The 21,446-nt window shown below is 34.5% G+C and overlaps 1 non-coding gene across 1 annotated transcript; it reads right to left on the bottom strand.

Moving 5' to 3' along the window:
* Positions 1-11,501: 11,501 nt before the first annotated feature.
* Positions 11,502-11,574, bottom strand: TRNAV-GAC (transfer RNA valine (anticodon GAC)). The gene has a single exon. It is a non-coding gene; the product is annotated as a tRNA-Val (tRNA).
* Positions 11,575-21,446: the final 9,872 nt, after the last annotated feature.

Raw genomic sequence — 21,446 nt, forward strand, 5'->3', positions numbered from 1 at the left:
AAAACTTCTGATTATATTAATTAAAAAGAAACTCTCAGAAATATAAGAAGAGCAACTTTCTTAACTTAGTAATCATTATGCCCAAATCCTAAAGTAAATCTCATAATTATTGGTAAAACTTTAGATACATGCCTTTTGAAATCAAATGAGGATGCCTACTATTATCCTACTATTTAATATAGTCCTGACATAACTGGTAGATACATTCAAGAAATGAAAAAAAAAAAAGATGTAATCATTGTCATTGAAAAAATAAAGCTAGCATTATTTCAATATAATATAATTACAAATGTAGAAAAACAATAAATAAATTGTTTGAGCCTGTACAAGATTGTCAGCTACAACTATACCAGTGATAACTGTCTAAATAATGCAATAAAACATAAGATATTCACATACTAATGAAAGTTAGCAAAATGTTTAGACATGAACTAAAATAACATAAGTCCACTCTGGAATGAAAAAATAATCATTTTAAAGACATTAAAAGACAAAGTAACTTATTTAAATTAAAAGAATATTTTGTAGTCTTTGATAGGATATTTTACAATGATAAAGATGTAAATTATCCTCAAATTAGCCAAGAAAGTGCTTATTTTATGAGTCCATTCACACATCTTAGAATGGCTAAAATAAAGAAAAAAAAAAAACTAACAATACCAAATATTGCTGATGATACAGAACAAATGAAATTCTCATAAACTCTTAAAAAGTTATATTTTATCCTATAGCCCAGAAATGTTATCCCCATGTATTTAATCAAGAAAATACTTCAACAAGAATAGTTTTAATATTTGTTTTTCTTAATATCCCTAAACTGAAACAACCCAAATATATGGAAGAGGAAACTGAATAAACAAATTTTTGTGTATTTATGTAATAAAATACTGCTTTGCTTCAGGAAGGAGCACACTGATGATAAGCGTAATGACTTGAATGAATCTTAAGAGCTCTACGTGGACAAAAAGAGCATAGCTCTTTATATGAAATATTGGGACATGCAAAAGTAATTAATGTTAGAAATCAGAACAGCAGCTGTCTCTCCAGGAGGCACTGGCTGGCTTATAAGGACTGACTGAGAAAGGACACAAATACATTTTTGGTATTGATGGAAATACTGTATATTTTCATAGGGGAATGTTTAAAGGGTATACGCATTTGTCAAAACCCACTGAACAGTGCACTTCCATTGCACTTTATTTAAATTATTCCTTAATTCAAAAATACATGCATTTAAACACAACAAGAACATAAACAAATAGAGATATACATTAAACTCTGTAGGATGGTTTGCTACTGACATTCAGTGGAAAGGAAACAAAGAATAGAAAGAAAGTAAGTGGAGGGAAGAAAAGAGTAAAAAAAGAGAAGGTACAGGTTAGTAACAATGATAATAATATGTTACTTAATGACTGTGTTTCTGAAACCTAAAATACCTGATGTCCCCAAAAGAAAATTAAAAAGAAAAATATGGTTTTTGGAAATCGATATTTCATGGATGTTTTCACATATCTGCAAGGCCAGGGCTTTCTGATCAAACTTACTGGCAACTGTATTAGAAGATGATTGAGTGATAACCATGACTTAGAAGCTAGAGATGGTGAATTTCTCAGGAGAGATTTGCAGATTAACTATCTCTAGAGCCATTTTATTTACACTGAAAAGGGGAATGGACATAGAAAACACATATTTTGTTGTTCTTGTTTTCACTAGAAGGACAAAATCTCTCTGTTTCTCCTAAAAAAATGGAGGGGCAGCTATACTAGTTGCTCAATATAAACTTTGGGATTCATAGTTTTGGGGCTCCTCTCTGTAGGACAGACCTTTCTGGACCCATAGTGTGACATCTGCCCTCATCATTTTGACCCTAGAAATAGAACATGGGATACTAATGCCAAGATATTCTGAATGTAAATAACTGGTTTATCTCTGATCCAGAAACCTCATGTTTATTGTCCAGAATTATTTTTATATATATAGCATTATTTCAATATAATATAATTACAAATGTAGAAAAACAATAAATAAATTGTTTGAGCCTGTACAAGATTGTCAGCTACAACTATACCAGTGATAACTGTCTAAATAATGTAATAAAACATAAGATATTCACAAACTAATGAAAGTTAGCGAAGTGTTTAGACATGAAGTAAAATCACATAAGTCCACTCTGGAATGAAAAAATAATCATTTTAAAGACATTAAAAGACAAAGTAACTTATCTAAATTAAAAGAATATTTAGTGATAAATATATAAAATATGTAAAATATTTAAAATATTTATCACACACACATATATACATAAAATGTTTATCACTTTTTAATAAAAATTTTAAAAGCACTTATGCCTTCAGTGACTTTATTGTAAGGTAGACCATTTGCCAGATATTGTAAATGAACACAGTATGGTGCCCAGAAAATCATTTTTAGCATTAGAAACATTAAAAAAGCAAATCACGTAAGTATTCAGGAAAAAAGAGCAGAATGACACTAAAAAGTAGATGAATTTTCTTCCTAAACAAAATGTGGTTGTGAACCAGCAGCAGCTGCATCACCTGGGAGCTTGTTAAAAATGCAGAGTCACAGGCTACACTCTGGAATCTGAATCCAAATTAACAGTATATCCATGTTATTTGTATGTGCACTAAAATCTAAGAGGCACAGGATTAGAGAACAAACTAGACCCAAGTAAGAAAGATTAAAATAAAAAATAGAAACAACCAAAAAACTAAGTTGGAGGAAAAACGGATCCTGTGGGTATTTTACTGAAATAAGAGATCTCAGAAAGCAAACTAGAATGCCTACTTTAACACAGATTCAGATCAAGGATTTTAATAAAAGGTGCCCTCTGAAAGCTGGAAATATAAAGAGCTGATAATAAGATTAATATGGAATCCTTCTTTTGATGAATATAACTATATGGTACCTATATGTATCAGAGACTTCAACTAGAAAGATCTGATAAAATACATCAGGAATTCATAATTTTTAAGTAGACTCAATAATTGTAGGTGAAAAAGTGGTGTTGATCGTTTCTTTGAGAAAGCAGGTGTATAAAGTTTTATGTTATTTGTAATTAAGAAAAAAGTACTTGATATATGAGATACACTAATGATGTACCAGGCAGGATTATAATTAACTGATTTCAGAGCTGCTTGGTTACTGGATTGATGTCTGGAAAATATGCTCTCGATAGAGGTAAAAGTGGGTAATGCTTGTTCAAAAATATATTTTTTGAAGAGCCATAATTTAGTGCTTATCTCTCATTGTGCTGTACCCCACAAAACAAAATGTAGAAGGCGATATATTAAGAAACTAAATGCTTGATGAAGAATAAGAGCATTCAGAAATTGAGGTTTTATGGCTAAGATTTTCAATAATAAAATATTCTATAGTAAAAACAGAAGCATAGAAGATATCATCATCATTATCATTAACCTCAGGATGTACATTTACCAAGATTATCCCTGGTGTACACTTGTCTACCTTCCATGAAGTAATGTAACACACCAAGGCTATGCACTCTTTGAACCCATCTCCTTATCCCCACCTTTTTTAGTTTCCTGTGGCTGCTGTAACAAATGACCACAAACTCAGTGGCTTGAAACAACAGAAACGTATTATTTCACAGATTCAACATCCAGAATCCCGAAATCAAGGTGTCAGCAGGGCTGCATTCCCTCTGGGGGCTCTAGGGGGAGGACCCTTCCTCACCTCTTCCAGCTTCTGGTGGCTGTTGGCATTCTTTGGCTTCCTTGGCTTGCAGTCCCATCACTCCACTCTCTGTCTCTGTCTTTGCTCTGCCTTCTCTATGGGCCTTTTCCTTTTCTGTCTTGTGTAAGGACACTTGTCACTGGATTTAAGGCACACCTGGATAATCCAGGATGATCTCATCTTAAGAACTTCACTTAATTACATTTGCAAAGTTTTATTTTTTAAGGTAACATTCATAGGTTCTGGGGAGTAGGACCTGGACACTTTTTGAGGGGACCTTGACTCAACCCATTAAATCTCCCTTGTTCCATGAGTTGCACTCTCTATAAGAATGGAGACATGCTGGGAACTGGAAAGTTAGGAACTATCTTAAACTAGAAAGTGCCTTCCTTTTATCTATTGACTCAACATCAGTAGATATACAATGAAGGATGAACCAATATACCACCCCCAAATATTGTCACATAATGTACCACTCTCACTTCCAATTAATTTGTATCTTTCTACGCATCCTCCTATCCATTGGCTTACTATTCTTCCAGACTGGCAGGGCTTCTCTGATTCATGAGACAGTGTCAGTTCAGTATGATTTTAAAACAATTAACTGTCAATTATTCATCACAAAAATTATTCCCAGATTCATAAAAACACATTGTCAATCACTCTGAGTATTGCACTGTAAGTTTTTATCTTTGATATTTTTTTCACCAGTACTTTCGTGGGAAATTAGGAGAAGCCACACTGAGGAGCTACCAGATAGAAGCTACTTTGAATGAGATAGCTGAATCAAACTTTCATGATTAGGGGAAGGGGTGAGGTTTATTTATTATTCATGCTTTCTTCTATATTGTTAGTAATTTTAGATAATGAATGCATTATTGATGAATTCAGAAAAATTATTAAAAATATAAAGAAACCAGAAAAATTTAAGCAACTCATCAAGGTCCATTTTTCTGTTTTTTTAAATGTTTAAATGTAAAATTTGAATTGTCCTAGATTTTTTTTCCTATAGCAGGTTGTAAATATTCAGCGGTGTTCTTATTTCATTGAACAGTTTTCCTGGAAACCACAAATTATATCTATATATAAATGCATCAACAATGAAACAGTTCAATCCAATTATCATTAAGCATTTGTCTACCTTCCAGTACAGACTGTAATTTCTTTGCCACGAAGTACAATGCTTAGCAAAGTAAAACAGAACATATTTTTCTTTTCTGATTTGAAAATATACATGGCTAATGTCTCTGGGTTTTGAATACATTCATCTTTTTCTAATGCTTTCTGTAGGTCATAAAATTGATTAAGATATATCATACTATCAAAAGAAAGCAGGCATACAGTCATTCAGAATTCAATGCTGCCCATCTTTAATGCTTTGATACCATTTTATATCTACATCTTTATTAATATTTTAGACATATTATATTGAAAATGCAACAGCATATCCTAATACATCAAGTTTATGAACAGCCTAACTCTATCAAAATGTTTCTATGGTTGATGGAACTAGCTATTCATTCTGTATTTTCAAACTGCCTAAGAATGGACTATTAAGTAAATAATATAGTTTTCTAAAATTATTTTTTGTGCGCTTTTAGAGCATAATACGAAATCGTTCTTTGAGACTTTGCTCATTATAGTGCTCATGGCTGCCATGGGAGTGTTTCTGATAGTTATTGAGCCACCATAAAAATACAAAAAGAATTTGACTCAAACTACATACAAAAAAAAAAAATCAAACTACCTGATTTATTTCCATAGAAGGAAAGAGAAAAGGTAGTTCAGGTTATAGTGTCTCATGACATTGGGTGATTCATACCAACAAACTCTCAATACAGTAAGTCAATAAGGGAAGAAAATGATATTTCCAGAAAATGCATGGTTTCAGAGATGCTAAAGGCAGCTCCAGGCACATGAGGAGATTCCTGAGGAAGTGCAGAGGGTATCATAAATTTGATCCTTATTGTTCCCCATAGCACATATCACCATGGTTTGACATTCCCAGTTCTGCTGCCTCATCATGACTGTGTGGGAAGCCAAATCTCTCTGATCATCAATGGGTCCCTGGGAGCAAGTTAGGTACTTGGAGTTTTCAATATTATGCAATTCGAGAAATGAAACTCTAGGGTCATGCAAGAGCCAATGCATCTCAGGTAGTCTCTAACTTACTCCCCAGTCTTTGGTGTTCTGGAAAAGTCTAGCTTAATATTAATCAAATACCACGGACCATCTTAACTTTTGCCATGTGTCATAAAGACTTCACTAAAGGATGCTAATACTGCCTTTGCTATCATCAAACTTTAAGTCTGACTTTATGAATACATACTTTTCTATTTCAGTTCCTCAGCCCCTCTTCTGCTTCCCCCTCATTGTGTCACCTCTCTGTACTTCCAGGTTGTCCATATCACTGTGCAAAGTTGATCAGGCTCTGTCCTGCACAAGATCTCACCACGGAGGGGCCTCTGAGAGCTAAAACAATCTGAGAAGCTTAGTACGAGATTACATCAGCCTGGAATCTATGCATATGTTATGCCAAAAACATATCTAAAAAATTTCTGTCAATATAAGTGTATTATTTTAAAGTTTGTGTCCATGTTAGGAAAACATACCCATAGTGTTAATCTTCACTTGGAGTATGGTCTCGTGTCACTCAATGGTATCAACTGATTTTAATAAACAAATAAAATTTGTATATAAAATACGAGTTTTGACATATGGTAAGTTCTGACAGAAATATGAAGAAAGTAATGAAACATTTTCCTCCCCTAAAGATGGAGAATGTATTTTAGAAATAATCTTGTCCTATTTCACTGGTATGGGCTTAAAAGTCATTAAGCTTCCTATTTGATAGTGAATTTCATTACTATATTTTAAAGAGAAGGCACACACATGCTACATCACCGCTTCCACCCTAGCAGAGAAACTGTTGGGAGGGGGCCACCCTAAAATCTCAGTGGCTTAACAACCACAGTTTGATGTCAGGGGCAGTAGCCTCTGCTGCATGGTCATCTGGGGCCCTTGATCCTTCTTTCTTGGCTTTTATCTTCATTTAGCTCTTTGTAGTCCTTTGCCTTTTCTCATGGTGACACAAGCTAAAAGTTTTGCTAATGTCCTTGACACTTCTCTTGTTTTCGTTTCCCTCATTATCCGATGTTGTCTTCTTAAGAGGATCATTAAAAAGAAAAACTGCATGTTTTGATCCTCCCAAGCCTTCTTACCTCCCACAGCAGTTCATTTCATCGCAACTGTGAAATTTTAACCTCACACATGAAACTATACTTCACATAACATGCTGTTCTAAAAATGTTAGTGCAATGACCTTACAAATCTCATTCATCTAATTTTGATTTGTTTATTTTGGGGTTTACATCATTTCCAGTGTTTTATAAATAGACTCTTTCCTAGGTTCTGCCTTTCTACAAAATCAAAAACGTTTTTAACTTAAGTTTGAATTTAATTTTGAATAGGTTATTCATTCAAATAGTCATGAACAAAAAAATGCATAAAGAGTACACAGTCAAAAAGTGTCCTCTCATCTCTGTCCCTCATTTACCCATTTCTAACTCCAACCATTTGCTGGAGACATAAGAATCACTATTTTCTTATCTGCGGTTCCTTTTTCTTCAAGCATAGGCAAACAAATATAAGTATAAATACGTATTACCCCCAATTTATATAATATTTAGTGTATTACATACACTGTACTGCGTTATCTTTAGCAACCACTTATCTCAGAAATCTTTTCATATCCGTACAGACAGCTGCCTTGTTCTTTGACAGCTGTGAAGTATTCCATTGAAGGACACACCTCAGTTTGTTTAAGCTTTTCCCAATTGCTGGGCATTTAGGATGCTTCCAATCTTTTGCTATTATATACAACTGTGTTATATCTTTCCTCAGGCATGCAATTTTACTTGCAGGATAAATATCTGGGTCTACGGGTATACACATCTTTACTGTGCTACACTATACTAAGTGTCTCTGTGGAAGGGTTGTACCAATTTAATCTTCCTCCAGTAACATAAAAGTCCTTGTTTCCTAACAACCTCATGAACAGAGGGCATGATTAAACTTTTGGATTTGGTAGTCATTAAGGTGGAAAATATGTCTCAGTGTACTTCCCTGATTACAAACGTAGTGGTTCATTTTCTCATATGTGCTAAAGCCATTTATATTTTCTTTTCTGAGAACTCTGCATACATATCCTTTGTCCATTTTTTCTATCATGTTACTGATATTTTCCTTAGGACTTGTCATGGACTAAATATTTGTGCCCCTCTGAAATTTGTTCGTTAAATCCCTAAGCCCCAATGTTATTGTATTTTGAGACTGGCTTTTGGAAGTTAGAGTTAGATGAGGTCCTGAGGGTGTGGCCTTCATGACGGAATCAGTGCCCTCATAAGAGAGATATGAGAGAGCTTGCTCTCCCTCACGTGTGTGCACCCAGAGGAGGCCACGTGAGCACACAGGGAAAGTGGCCGTCTGCAAGCCAGGAGGAGAACTTTCACCAGAAATTGAACCCTGCCATATCTTGATCTTGAACACCCCGGCTTCCAGAATTGTGAAAAAATGAAATTTCTGTTGCTTAAGCCACATAGTCTATGATGTTTTGTCATAACAGCCTGAGGTGAAAAATGCAGATTTCGATCCTGAGAAGTGGGGGTACTGCTGTAATAAATACCTAAGAATTTGTAAACAGTGTTAGGAAAAGGTCAAAGAGTTTTGAGGTGCATGCTAGAAATATGAATGTTAAAGGCGATCCTGGTGAGGATTCAGAAGGAAAAGAGGAGAGCTGGAGAGATAAAAGCTACCATTTTCTTAGAGGGTACATAAACAATCATAAGTAGAATATTGGTAGAAATACAAATGTTAAATGCCATTCTGGTTTGGTCTCAGACAGAAATAAGGAACGTATCATTGCAAAATAGAAGCAAGGCAATCCCCGTCATAAAGTGGCAGAGAACTTGGCTGAACTATGTTTATGTTCCAGCGTTTTGTGGAAGGTAGAACCTGTGAACGATGAAATTGGATATTTAGCTGAGGAGATTTCTAAGGAAAGTATTGAGAGAGTCGCTTGGTTCCTTCTGACTGTTTATGATAAAATTTGAGAAGAGAGAAATAAATTGAAGAAGGAATTGTTAAGCAAAATGGAACCAGAACTTAAAAGATTTTGAAGATTCTGAGCTTGTTCATATTACAAAAAAAAAAAAAAAAAAAGCATGTTTGTAAGAGAGCCCCAGGTGTGGGGCTGGGTTGGGCTATAACTCAATGAAGAGGTTATGAATTTATACAATCAGAAACACTGCCAGTTTGAAGTGAAGGAGACAGAGATGAGACAAAACGAAGGAAGGCTGCTGGACTTCATAGATCCTACAGGATCTGATCATAAAACTATTAAATCATAAACATGCACTATTTTAAAGACAAGGGAAGAATGAACCCAAAGGTGACTCAGAGATCATCAGGGCTGCATCCTAGGTTTCAAAGGTTGAGTGGGCTTTGCCTCTGTTTCAGCATGCCTGAAGACGGCTGCCTAGAGCCTTAGCGGCCAGGCCCCCTCCTGGCAAAAAGGCAGAGGCAGGACCACTGCCCCGCTGCGTCCTGAAGGCAGAGCATAAAACAGAAGAGGATTATTCTTGAGCCTCAGGATCTAATGCAATTTGCCTTGCTGTTTTGGGCTTGCTTGGGATCCATCAATCCCTCCTGCTTTCCCATCTCTCCCTTTTGGGATGAGAATGTCCATCACGTGCCTGTCTCACCATTGTATTTTGGCAGCACATGACCCGTCTTCTTTCACAGGTTTGCAGCTGGGGAGGAATTTTGCCTCCGGAAGATCGTACCCCGAGTCGCACCGAGACCTGACTTAGATGATATTTAGATGAGACTTTGAACTTTAGACCGTAGAATTGATGCTATAATGAGTTGAGACACTGGGGGCTGTTGGGATGAAATGAATGTATTTCGCACATAAGAAGCAGATGAATTCAGGGTAGCCAAGAAAAGCATGTTAGTCAGGGGAAGCCCACGCTAACTAATGCACCACCCTCTAGAAGTTCTTACAGTTACGGCGATTAGTCTTTCGTCTGTGATACATTATAAATGTATCATTTTCTTTTTTTCGGTTTGCTCATGATATTTTCTTTTCATTTATATTTAATTTTTGTATGTACAGGTGTTGATGCTTATGTGATTGAGTTAGATAATCTTTCTTCAAAGGCTTTAGAATTTTGACTCATAGTTAGAAAACTCTTCCCTATTCAAACTTTATGAAGATATTAATCTATTTGTTTACCTAATTTTTTGTTACATAATGCATCACATGCACATTTTCACCTATTTAAAATTTATCTTGGTATAAGTTATAACATATATATATATATATATATATATATATATATATATATATATATATTTAAATTTATTTGTATTTTTTCGATGTTGATCCAGAGCTTCATCATCATTTTATAAATAGTCTATTTTGCCTACTTGTTTGAGATACTGTCTTTAACATTTTATAACTTACATTTGTATTTAGTCCTATTTCTAGATCTTTTATTTTATTTGTTTGGCTTACATGTCTATTCAAGTGCTAGAAGGATACTGATTAATTACTAAGTTTCATAATTATTTAGTACTTAGTGATTATAATCTCCATTCATGTCTCTTCTTTTTCTAAGTTCTCCTTGCTATTCTTGATTGTTGATTTTCCATAAATTGTTTTAAATACAATTATCTAGTTATACAAAATTAATATTTTATTAAAATTCTCTCAATTTTACAAAATTTCAGAGAAAGCTGACAGCTTCATAATAGAGATTTTCTTATGTAAGTACAAGGTAGATCTTTTTGTTTGTTCAAAACTTCTTTGAAAACCAAGTGTTTTGGAAAATAAAAATTAAAGTCTATTTAGTCTTCTAGTTTGAAACTTTGGAAAGGAATCAGACAACACAGTAACCTCATGTCAGTAATAAAACAAATAATAATCATCAATTCATGAATTTGAAAATATCAAAATAGTTATATTCTCATAATTCTAGCTTTCTAATGTGACTTTGGAGCTATTTATGAGGTCTTTAATAAATATATAAGGATGTGTGTATATGAGTAAAAGAGAGAGAAAATTACTTTCAAGTTCACCTGGACCACCGGTTTGTTTTCATTCTTCTCACGTAGAAAACACATATTAACTACCGAAGTGTACTTGGCACTTCCTCTAGGTTGTGTAAATGACTATCTTGTACTTTTCAAGATCATCTTGTTTTTAAAATATTCTGTCTTAGCACTGAACACGTTTTCAGACGTGTAATTAGATATTCTTTACAGAAATATACTTACTGTATTTTTAAATCCTGCAGGAAAACTGAAACTGGTTCTAACACTGTAGACAATAACTAATGAGGGTCTTTAAGTATTTTATTTAAGAGAAAAGATCAATGTGCTCAAATTACAAATCCAGTATTATCAGCACAAGGAATTCTTCACTTTCTTTTACTGATATTTTCAGCTTTGCTTTATCAGCCCACTCCCTCAGCAATGTTTGAGGGGTTTCCTATTGCATATTGTCATTATGTTTTCTCAGAAAAAAGAAAAGGAACCCTAGGGTTTGTTCCACTTTAGAGTATTGTTCTAAGAAAATAAATTGGTGATAATTTTATACTGATGCCCAATGTTTGTATATAAAATTAACTGAATGCTTACATTAAAATGCTAGGAGAATGCAAATTGGAATGATTGTTTGGGTTTTTTTCAGGGGGGTGTAATTAGGTTTATTTAATTATTTTTAGTGGAAGTACTGGGGATTGAACCCAGGACCTCATGCATGTCAGGCAGGCACTCTACCACTGAGCTATACCCTCCCCCCATAATGATTGACACTTGGCTCTAGTCTTTCAGTCCAACATTCTCAAGGGAAGATAAATAGGTTAAAGTTTCTCTTTCATCATGGAGAGAGATTCTGTTAGAAGGTAAATCCCTCCTGATCCTTTAGGACTTTCTCAGTTCGAAGTTTATTTACTTGTCTGCAATATATCATTCCTTGTTTTGCATTTTTTTTTTTCTGTTTTGTGACAATAAAAAAAAAAGACTAGAAAATATTGTCATTGAAATTCTCAGTAGTGTAATTTTAATTTTACATGATTCAATTTTTGGATCCCACTTATTGTGCTTTAATGGTATTTTAGTTTACTGGATTAGTTAAATCTTGTCTCTCCTTTCCCTCAAGACTCAAGCAAAATATCACTTGAAACATAGTACAGAGCACTGCTCTGTAAGTTGCTGTTTCTGATGGAATAATCATGGGGGGCAAAAAACCTTTCTGTATACAGAAGCATATGGAAGGAAGGGGGATGCTGTACAACAACTGAGGGCTAATTATTGGGAGAAGATGATGCCAGGGAGCTTTGTGGGGACACAGTTCAACCAAATCAAGGTCCAGTACCAGCAATTATCACATCATTCATCATCAACCACTTCTATCCTGAGTAGGACCTTGAAGACATCCTCTCCCAGGCCTACCAGTGAGTAAAAAGTGGAGGATGAGATAGCAAACCTCATCTTTGCCTTCCCGCTTTGATGCCATGCTCACATTCACCATGTACATCCCTTCCATAATCTCTTCATTGTGCTTCTGCCACTTATCACACCCTCCTTCTTATTTTTCTTTTTTTCTTTTTTTAAAGTTCCTGGTTAACTGGACTAAGTGAATGGGTTAGGGAGTTTTATTTTTTTTCTAAATCTCAATATTGATTGGACTAAGTGAATGGGTTAGGGAGTTTTATTTTTTTTCTAAATCTCAATCTTCTTTCTTCTTTTCACAGTGACTTCCTATAGTCATATATTTGCTTCTACTTGACGGAAAAGCCACAGAGGCAGAACATGTTAGTTGTTTTCTACAGTCTACCCTTCCATTGTTGTTACTGAACCCACACCATATCCCACCTCTCAGACTATTCCATCAACCCTGCCCTTTCTCAAGCTTTCCTTTTTTTCTTTCCACAATAAAAATTAAAGCAACCACAGGGCAATCACTAATTTGAAACCAAAGGAAAGACAAGGAGAAAGGACCTTGAGAACTTGCCTGCCTGGGGAAGACACTTGATACCGCACAAATTGACAAAAATAATGTAGCTAAGATTTTTAACAAATTGCTAACAACCACATGTGGGCTAGTTTAAGGATCTGAAACACTTAGGAGTTACAAATATAAGGGAATCCACAGCCCCTTACAGATTCTTTTCCAAAGACCTCACTAACTATTCATGAGAAGGGCTGGGGAAGGAAAATACTAGAAAACTTCCCGGGAGTGCAGGCTTGGGGCAGGGGGACAGCAGCCACTATGGAAAAGGCACAAAATCCTCATTTGGATCTTTCTTCCCTATCACCTGTTCTAGACAAAAGGCTTACGTCTTCGGACAAGAACAGAAAAATCTATCACCCTCAGGGCACAAGTGAGAATCAATTGCTCATAGGGGAAGAAAAGAGGAAAAAATAACTTTTTCTTATGTGACTTTCAGGAAAATGTCCTGAGACTATCATAGACTATTATGGGGTTTACAACTTTTCTAAAAGGGTCTCTCTCATGGGACCCAGCAGCACAGCACCTACCTAAGAACAAGAGATGACACCCCTTCCCAGCCCTCTGCCCCACACAAACTGGTTAGCAAGTCTTGGGTAACAGCAGTGTATGCCCGGTGGCAGGCAAGAATGTAGAGCAAGAACCTTTCTGAGCTGCAGGCACGAAGATAAGACCTGTGACTGAGGGTGAAACAGACACTGAGGAAAAACTCTCCAGCAAACTAGCTCACATGCTAACCCCACAGGAATTTCAGATATGTAGTACAGTGAAATTAAACACAGGAAAGAACAAAGCCCAAAGCCAGAGCCACTCCTAACAAAACTGAGTCAGTCCTTCACATTAAAACCAAGCAAAAGAAAAGACGTGTCCATTTTTAAGTATAAATAATAAATACCTCAGTCTCTATTATGCAACATATTTAGGTTTTAACTAAAAATTATGAGATGCAAAAAATAAATCACTGTCAAGAGGTAATAAAATGAGTTTCAGATATAATTCAGAGATTGTAAATATCAGATAGGGAATTTAAAATAATTATAATTAATATCTTAAAGGTACAAGTGGAAAATATCAACATCATGCAGAAATAGATGGTGAATTTTAGCAGAGAGATGGAAACTAAGAATCAAATTAAAATGTTAGACATGAAAAACATGCTAACAGAAGAATTCCATAATGGTCACATAAATAGACTTGATAAAACCAAAGAAAGAATCAGTAGCCTTAAGGATAAATCAATAGAAATTACCCAAACTAAAAAAGACACAGGCAAAAAATTAAAACAAAAATAAAAACAGTCCATCCAGGGTCTATGGGAAAATATCAAACAATCTAATAAATAGATAGTTGGAATGCAAGAAGAAGAGAAAGTATGACAGAGAAAAAAATTTTTAAAGAAATAGTGGTTGATGATTTTCTAAAGATAATGTAAGACAATGCATCAAAGATCCAAGAAGCTTAGAGAACTTTAAACAGAATAGGTGCAAAATGCAAAAACCACACACACCTACACACACATATACACATACACACATACACCTGGACACATAATGTTGAAGCTGCTAAAGACCAAATACTAAAACATAACGTTTGAAGGCAACTAGAAAAATAGACACAGAACATAAGGAGGACAAAGCTAAGAATCACAGATAGGAGACTTTTCAGCAGAAACTGCGCAGGTCAGAGACAATGGAGTGTAAACTACAAAAGGTGAATTCTACTGTATGTAAATTATACCTTCTTAAAAATGAATACATTTAATCAGTATAATAATTTTGAATGTTCCAATCAAATTAATAGTAGTATTTTATCAATATTAATTAGAATAAAATAACTAGTTACTACAAAAAGCAAAATAAAAGCATAAAAACATATTGGAAAGAATAGCAGGAAGATTTATAAAATTCAAAGCATTCGTACCTATACTAATGTAATGCATATTTTATTTTTCTTCTTTCCTTTCTTTTGAAAATTAAAAAGTGGTAATAATATTTAAAAATCAATGAAAATCAATAGATTGCAATTATAAAACATGTTATTCAAGCACACTAATATATAGCTCATATGGACTTATGAAAAAATGCATTTCACTAAATCAGTAATTCTAGTCCTGAAATGCAATTATCATGCCAAATCTATTTTTCCCCCCACTATTACTTTCAACAAGGTGTTCTTATAATATCTTGAGATTGCATTCATATTTATACTTTCAAAGTAAGACTATTTTGAAATTGATAGCACCTTTTATGTTTTTAAAGATTTTCATAAAGCGACTTGTAGCTCAGCTTCAGATCTGTACAAAGCCAATTGGAATTCTCTAGAAAATAATTCTGGCTAAGTTAAAGAGAAATGTATTGAAAGTAGGTCATTTAATTCACAAAACAAAAGGAAATATTGGAGAATTAGAATGGAAGTTTAAGATTAGAGCAGGAATTGCACCCATGGGTAGTGCAGGAAATAGATTAGTCAGGGTGTCATTTCTTCCCTCACAATATCGTTGACCCTAAACACTAGGAAGCCTTGAGATTGCTGCCAACAGGCAGTGGGGCATTCGCTGCTGGATTTAATTACAGTGTTCTGGGTTTCTCTGTGTCTTTTCCTCAAAATGCAAAGTCTCAAATAAGAGCATCTGATTAGGTTACGTTTCTTCAACCTATTTCTTAAAGTCTTTCAGTTGATCTTTGGTCCAATCCACCAGACCCTAAGTAATCTCTTTTAAGTAAAATTTATTGTTAATTCTGAACTTCCTACTGAATGGAGCACAAAACGTTTTTGCATTGCATCCAAGCACCTCCATGACCTGGACACTTCCTGTATCTCTTTTACTGAATCCCCATTTATATATCATCTTACGCTTTTCTGAACTCCTTGCCATTCCTCCAGTATGCCTTGAGCTTTCATATCTCTGTATTTTTTACTCATGCCATGCTGTCTACATGAAATGTCATTCTTTGCTCAACCCCACCTACTGTTTGGATACCAATTAAAATGTCAACTCAAGATGCAGCTAGAATTTTCTTCAATCCACTCCCAGCAAAATAAACCGCCTTTTCTTTTTTGCCATCTCTGTATCTTGTATATATTACTATTATTACACTCATCTCACACTTTTAATCATTTATTTACATATCACTCTTGGCTGGTCTTGGGTTCCATAGGACTAAGTTCTTTGTTTTAATTCAGATTTGCATTCTTTGTATGTAATAAATTATTTGGCAAATAATAATGCTTGCAAAAAGAACTTGTTTTAATTTAAAAGTAGAGTAGTAGAGAAAAACATATATAATAGATAATTTTAGGTCTGACTGGAAAATGTTTTCACTATTATAGAGGTACAGATAAAATTTTATGGGATTTCAGAGGCAGAAGAGATTACTTTTGGCTTGAGGGAGAAATCTTCAAACAGATGTTCAAACTAGTAAACACAGTATCAACTGAGTGCCAAGATATTTTGAAAGAAAATGTATAAAAAAACACAAAGTTATAGTTGTCTCTGATGGATTTAGCTAAATAAAACATACCTAGAGGGCAGAATAAAATCATTCACTATAACTTCACAAAGCTGAAAAACAGAAATTCTTAGAGTCAAAGCTAAATGAATATTGATTTAGAATCAAAGAAGGGTGACCGTGAGAAAGCAATGAGGCAACTGGAAGGTAATGATGACAGATAAATGTTATTGGTCTTTACAATGACAAATGTTAAAATTTTAGAACTCCAAGTTCTGTAAGTATGCTGAAAATAAATCTTTGACATAATCTAATAGGTTATTAAATATAGAGGGAATGAATGTTTCCAGAGTAAGTTAATGGTTTGATAAAATTAAGGGAGCAAGTTGGGATCAAGAATAAATTCACTAAATTGGCTTTGTAAATTCTATCTCATTTTGTCCTAAAGACTGAAAAGTCTTCAGATCAAGTGGAATTGCACAGACGTTTAATTTTACTATTTATCTATTCTCACCTATAACCTTCCAAATGATATTACTTACACAATGAACTGGTTATTAAGCAAGCTACATTTCTCCTTCTTGGGCTGGCATCCTGTCAGCTATTGACAGAATGGGGCATGAGAGAAGGGAGGAGTGTACTCTTGCGTGTTTAGTCGTTGCCCCTGTCAGCGTCTCTCCTGCAACAGGCAGAGACAATTACAGTATCCATGCTCTGAACCATCTTCACACACCTCCTCAAAGGCACCAGCAGAGCAACCCCCTGCTCAGTCCTCAGCAACCACTGTGCAAGCTTCCAGAGTTAAACAACCAAACTGCTTTCCTTTTTGTCCCACAGGTCAAGTATCAGTACTTGCTTTCTGCAGTTACTCCATGTGTTATTTATTTTTCTATTTTTGTCTCTTTAACCCTCTAAAATTTCTCTGACCAACTCCTTTCATTAAGTTCTCTCTGTTCAAGTAACTGGTGTAGTCCTTGTTTTCCCAAACAGCTAAGATTTGTTTTCCTAACTGCTGAAGATAACTTGTGTCTTGACTTACTCAACAAATAATGAAATGATTTAGGATTTCATTACATAAAATGAGACATTGCCATTTAGTGATTGGTGGAACAACTTTGCCAAGAGATAAATTAATGGATCTTTAGGAGGTTGACATGAAATCTTTAGAGTCTTGATCTATGACTTTCCTTTAGTCTTTTTCATTAAAAATTTCCAATATCACATCATTATTGACCATTTTTAGTGTTATCACTAACAAATCAATAAGTAAAATTCGCAGTGATTTCACAATTATCATCAATGTTAAGCAGAAGCTGAATGACCATTAGGCCAAGATATCTGAAAAGAAATTTATTTCTAGAGTGGCTAGTTGGTCTGGATCTTCCAGAAAGTGAAATCTCTGAATGTAATGAACAATTTAAGTCTGAAGTTGTTTCTTTCTTTTAGAGACCAAGTAGATAATGATTTGTTCAATTTATAGTTAATATGTAGTTTCTATCTTAAAGGATTTTGGATAATGGTGTCAGATAACCTTGGGAAATGGTTGATTAAAAACCTTAATATTATGACTATAGTCATGTAAAATATATACACATGGACAAACTCTTGTGAGTAATATATTAAAAGTAGTGTTACAGTGCTGTAATTATGTGTGATTTTTTGCCTCCCTGCATCCTAAACATGAACCTGAGCAGAAGTTCTCCATTAAATTTATTTAAAATATTACACCTTTTCCCTTTTCTGGGACTTTGGCCTAGAGAGGAGACATCAGATACCTGTCTACTTCCCAGCTTTCAACTAGAGTCTATTACCTACCATTTGTTAAGAGCCAAATTAGCTTATAATAAAAATATCAAAATTTGTAGATATTTTAGAAATATTATAACTATTGTAAACCTTTAAAAAAATTTCTTTCTTAATATCAACATACTGTAGTGGAACGTTTTTCATCTTTATCTAATCTTAGTCTTTGGATAAAGGTCTTGTTTGGGCCCTGTAACACCTGGATAGACATAGAAAGAAAGGGTGTGATGGATGGCAGGATTGAAAGAGAGAGTGTATTTTTTTTAATTGTTTGTTTAAAACAGCTCCTGTATTCTAGAGGTAGAGGGAGAGCTGGAACTTTTGTATCCCAGCCATCCCTGCTAGTACCCCCAGTCAGAGGGCAATGTATGAAGCAGCATCACTGATGTTGCACTTGTTCATCGCACACCACTTCTAGAATGAAAGTGGGGCAGAGACAGCAAACTTCCCAGTAAAATTCACGCTCCCCAACCTTAGTCACAGAATTGTGGCTGGCAAGGGGCTGAGTCGTCTGCAACTACGTGTTCCAGCCTCCTTGGCAACTGGGTGTGGTCACATGACTAGATCTTGCCAAGAGAATATAAGGTGAAGTGAGATATATATGTGTACTTATATATTTATGTTTACAGATATTATATATTCCTGTGTAATTAATTGATTCCTGCCCAAGGTGATTCAAAAGGGAAAGTACATTTTCCATCTTCTTCTTTCTGCTGGATGGACTGCTGCAAAGAAGCACAGCAAACTTGGAAGCATATATTGAAGCTGTCAGAGCCACAGGATCGAAGGAACCTCAGAGTCAGAGACACTCATGGCTTGAAGAAGGGGAGCCTGCTAATCTGGAACATTTGTTTTGGGTTCTACGGAAGAAAAAATTAACTTTGGTTGTTTATGAGATGTTAGACTTTTTTAAACTTGGGTCAGTTTGTTAAGGTAGTTAAGAGTTTACCAATCATACTGAACTCCTATCCTTACTTTGCAGCAGTGCTTTTGGCAGATTTTATGTAACTCCATTTTTTAAAAAGATCATTATTTTACGTATCTTCAGGCACTTTAAAATAGGGATTTTAGAGGAGTCATGAGAAGAACTTTGAGGCTTCTCTTACTTTGGACCTATGCCAAGTACAAATCCAAAATCCTATAGTCATGTTTCTGAAATGCAAAAATCTCTGAAAATCAAGATTTTTTTTTGTTTTAATTTGTTACTATTTGTAACTCCTTCAGTGGAGAAACTTAACTTGACCTGAAATCAATTTGTATTTAATCTGAATTGACATGAAGCTATAAACAATGCAAATATTCATAAATTTTGCAACAGTAAGTGAATGTGTCTCACTGTGGGATACATCTACAGACCATGCTGCCTTTGTTATGCAATAAGGGGTGTTTGTATCTTATTCTTTTCAATAATTCTGAAACATTCTGAATTTCAAAGCAATGCTAAACCTAGATATTTTAGATGAGAGCGTGTGCCCCTTTGCTTTAGAGTTGCTTCATAGCAACTTCAGAATGGCATATGCCCCAACACAAATATAGTGAATGTAGAAATGAATACATGGATGAATGAATGATAGATGATAAATAGAAAGATAGATGGATGGATGGATAGATAGAGAGATGGATAGATAGATAGACAGATAGATAGATAGATTGATAATATCCATGTTTTAATTCCCAGAATTTGTTAATGTTACCCTAGCTGAGGAAAAAAAGGATCTTTGCAGTTACAATTAAAGATTCTGAGATGAAGAAATCACCTTGGATTATTTAGGTGGGCCCTAAGTCCAATGACAAGTATGTTTGTTAAGAGACACACAGAGGAGAAGACAGACACAGAGAAGTAGATTTAAAAGAGGGAGAGATTGAAGTGATGTGACTACAAGTCAATGAATGCCAAAGAATGCCAAGAGCCACCAGAAGTTGGAAGAGTCAAGGAACGAATTCCCTCCTAGAGTTTTCAGAGAGATAATGGGCCTGATGACAAGATGAATTCAGACTTTTGGTCTATACAAGTGTGAGAGAATAAATTTCTCTTGTTTTGAGTCTCTAGATTATGGTGTTTTGCTATAGCAGCTGCAGAAACTAGTATAGGAGATATAGATGAAAGATAGATAGATAGTGACATTAAACATTATTTCACAAGCTGGAATAGCCAAAGGTCCATAACTTTCTCTTCTGTCCCCCATATTTGCTTAATAGCACTTGGCATAAGCAAAAACTTCTATCTTCTGAAATAATTTCTGAAGGTAAGAGGCTTGCTTTGTTTCCATTTGAAGATTTATGACAAGTTCACTTGGGAGGCAGCTTTCCAGTTTTTCTTAGAAATTTCTGCAATTTTTCAAGGTTTCTAGCTTTACTAGTGAAGTGATGATTGCTTGAAAGCTATTTTTTAACCTGGCAAAGCTTGGGTAATATTTCCAATTGACCATCTCCAGCTCTGTCACCCAGTAATTAGGGAGCAATTTTAATGTTGACTGGAACTTTAGGACAAGTGTTTCAGTGTTATCATCTTTAAAACAAGGAACCTGAGGCTTTCTTTAGATATTTTCCAGATGCATGAATTCCTCATAATCCCATATAAAATAACTTCTGTTTATTTTAAACTTGATTTGGAGTCCAAGTTTACATGCTTGTCTATAATTTGGTATTATAAATTAAATATTACTCCCTAAATAAAAGTAGGCTTATTGCATTAAAGTGAGTCTTTATTTTCTGTTTGGTTCCCATAGATGTTTGTAAAAATAATCTCTTACAGCTGTCATTTTATGTTACATAAGGGGTAAAATTTGAAGATAAATAGTTGTTATGTAATAGAACCAGCACAATTTTTTGAGAAGAGAATGAATATATATGTGTGTGTACATATATATTCCTAAACAAATATATCAGCTATATTTAATATATAGTAACTAATGGTAACATAAACTACACTTGAAAATATTATTCAAGTTCCCTTTTTATCTGAACTTCTAACTCCCTCAATAGTTTTAATGAATTTAAATTTCTGTCTATTTTCAACATAAGCTTGAACGGTTCATTGAGTTTCTCTGACTAAACACGTGATTGCTTTCCAAGTCCATATACTTTATATATTACTACACCAAAAAGTCCAAACTATCTTGAGAGCTCAATTGAAAACAGCTGTGAAGTATGCTTAATTTTAACAAAAACAGTGTTCTTAATTACCCAGCTTCTGTGTTATTTATAACTGGTAGCTGATCCAATGAGTAGCAGTTAATTAAATTGGATGTTTATCCAGAAGAATATTCTAATACATTGTAGCTGAATGTTATTCAACCAAAGACTTTTAAGAAATCTTCAACTAGCATTAGTACCATCACAATTTAGACGTCTATTAACCCTTTTGGAATTGTATATCTGTAGCAATAAAACAGACTAAAGGT

This window comes from Camelus bactrianus, chromosome 1 (assembly GCF_048773025.1).
Source record: "Camelus bactrianus isolate YW-2024 breed Bactrian camel chromosome 1, ASM4877302v1, whole genome shotgun sequence".
In the NCBI taxonomy this organism is placed as follows: Eukaryota; Metazoa; Chordata; class Mammalia; order Artiodactyla; family Camelidae; genus Camelus; species Camelus bactrianus.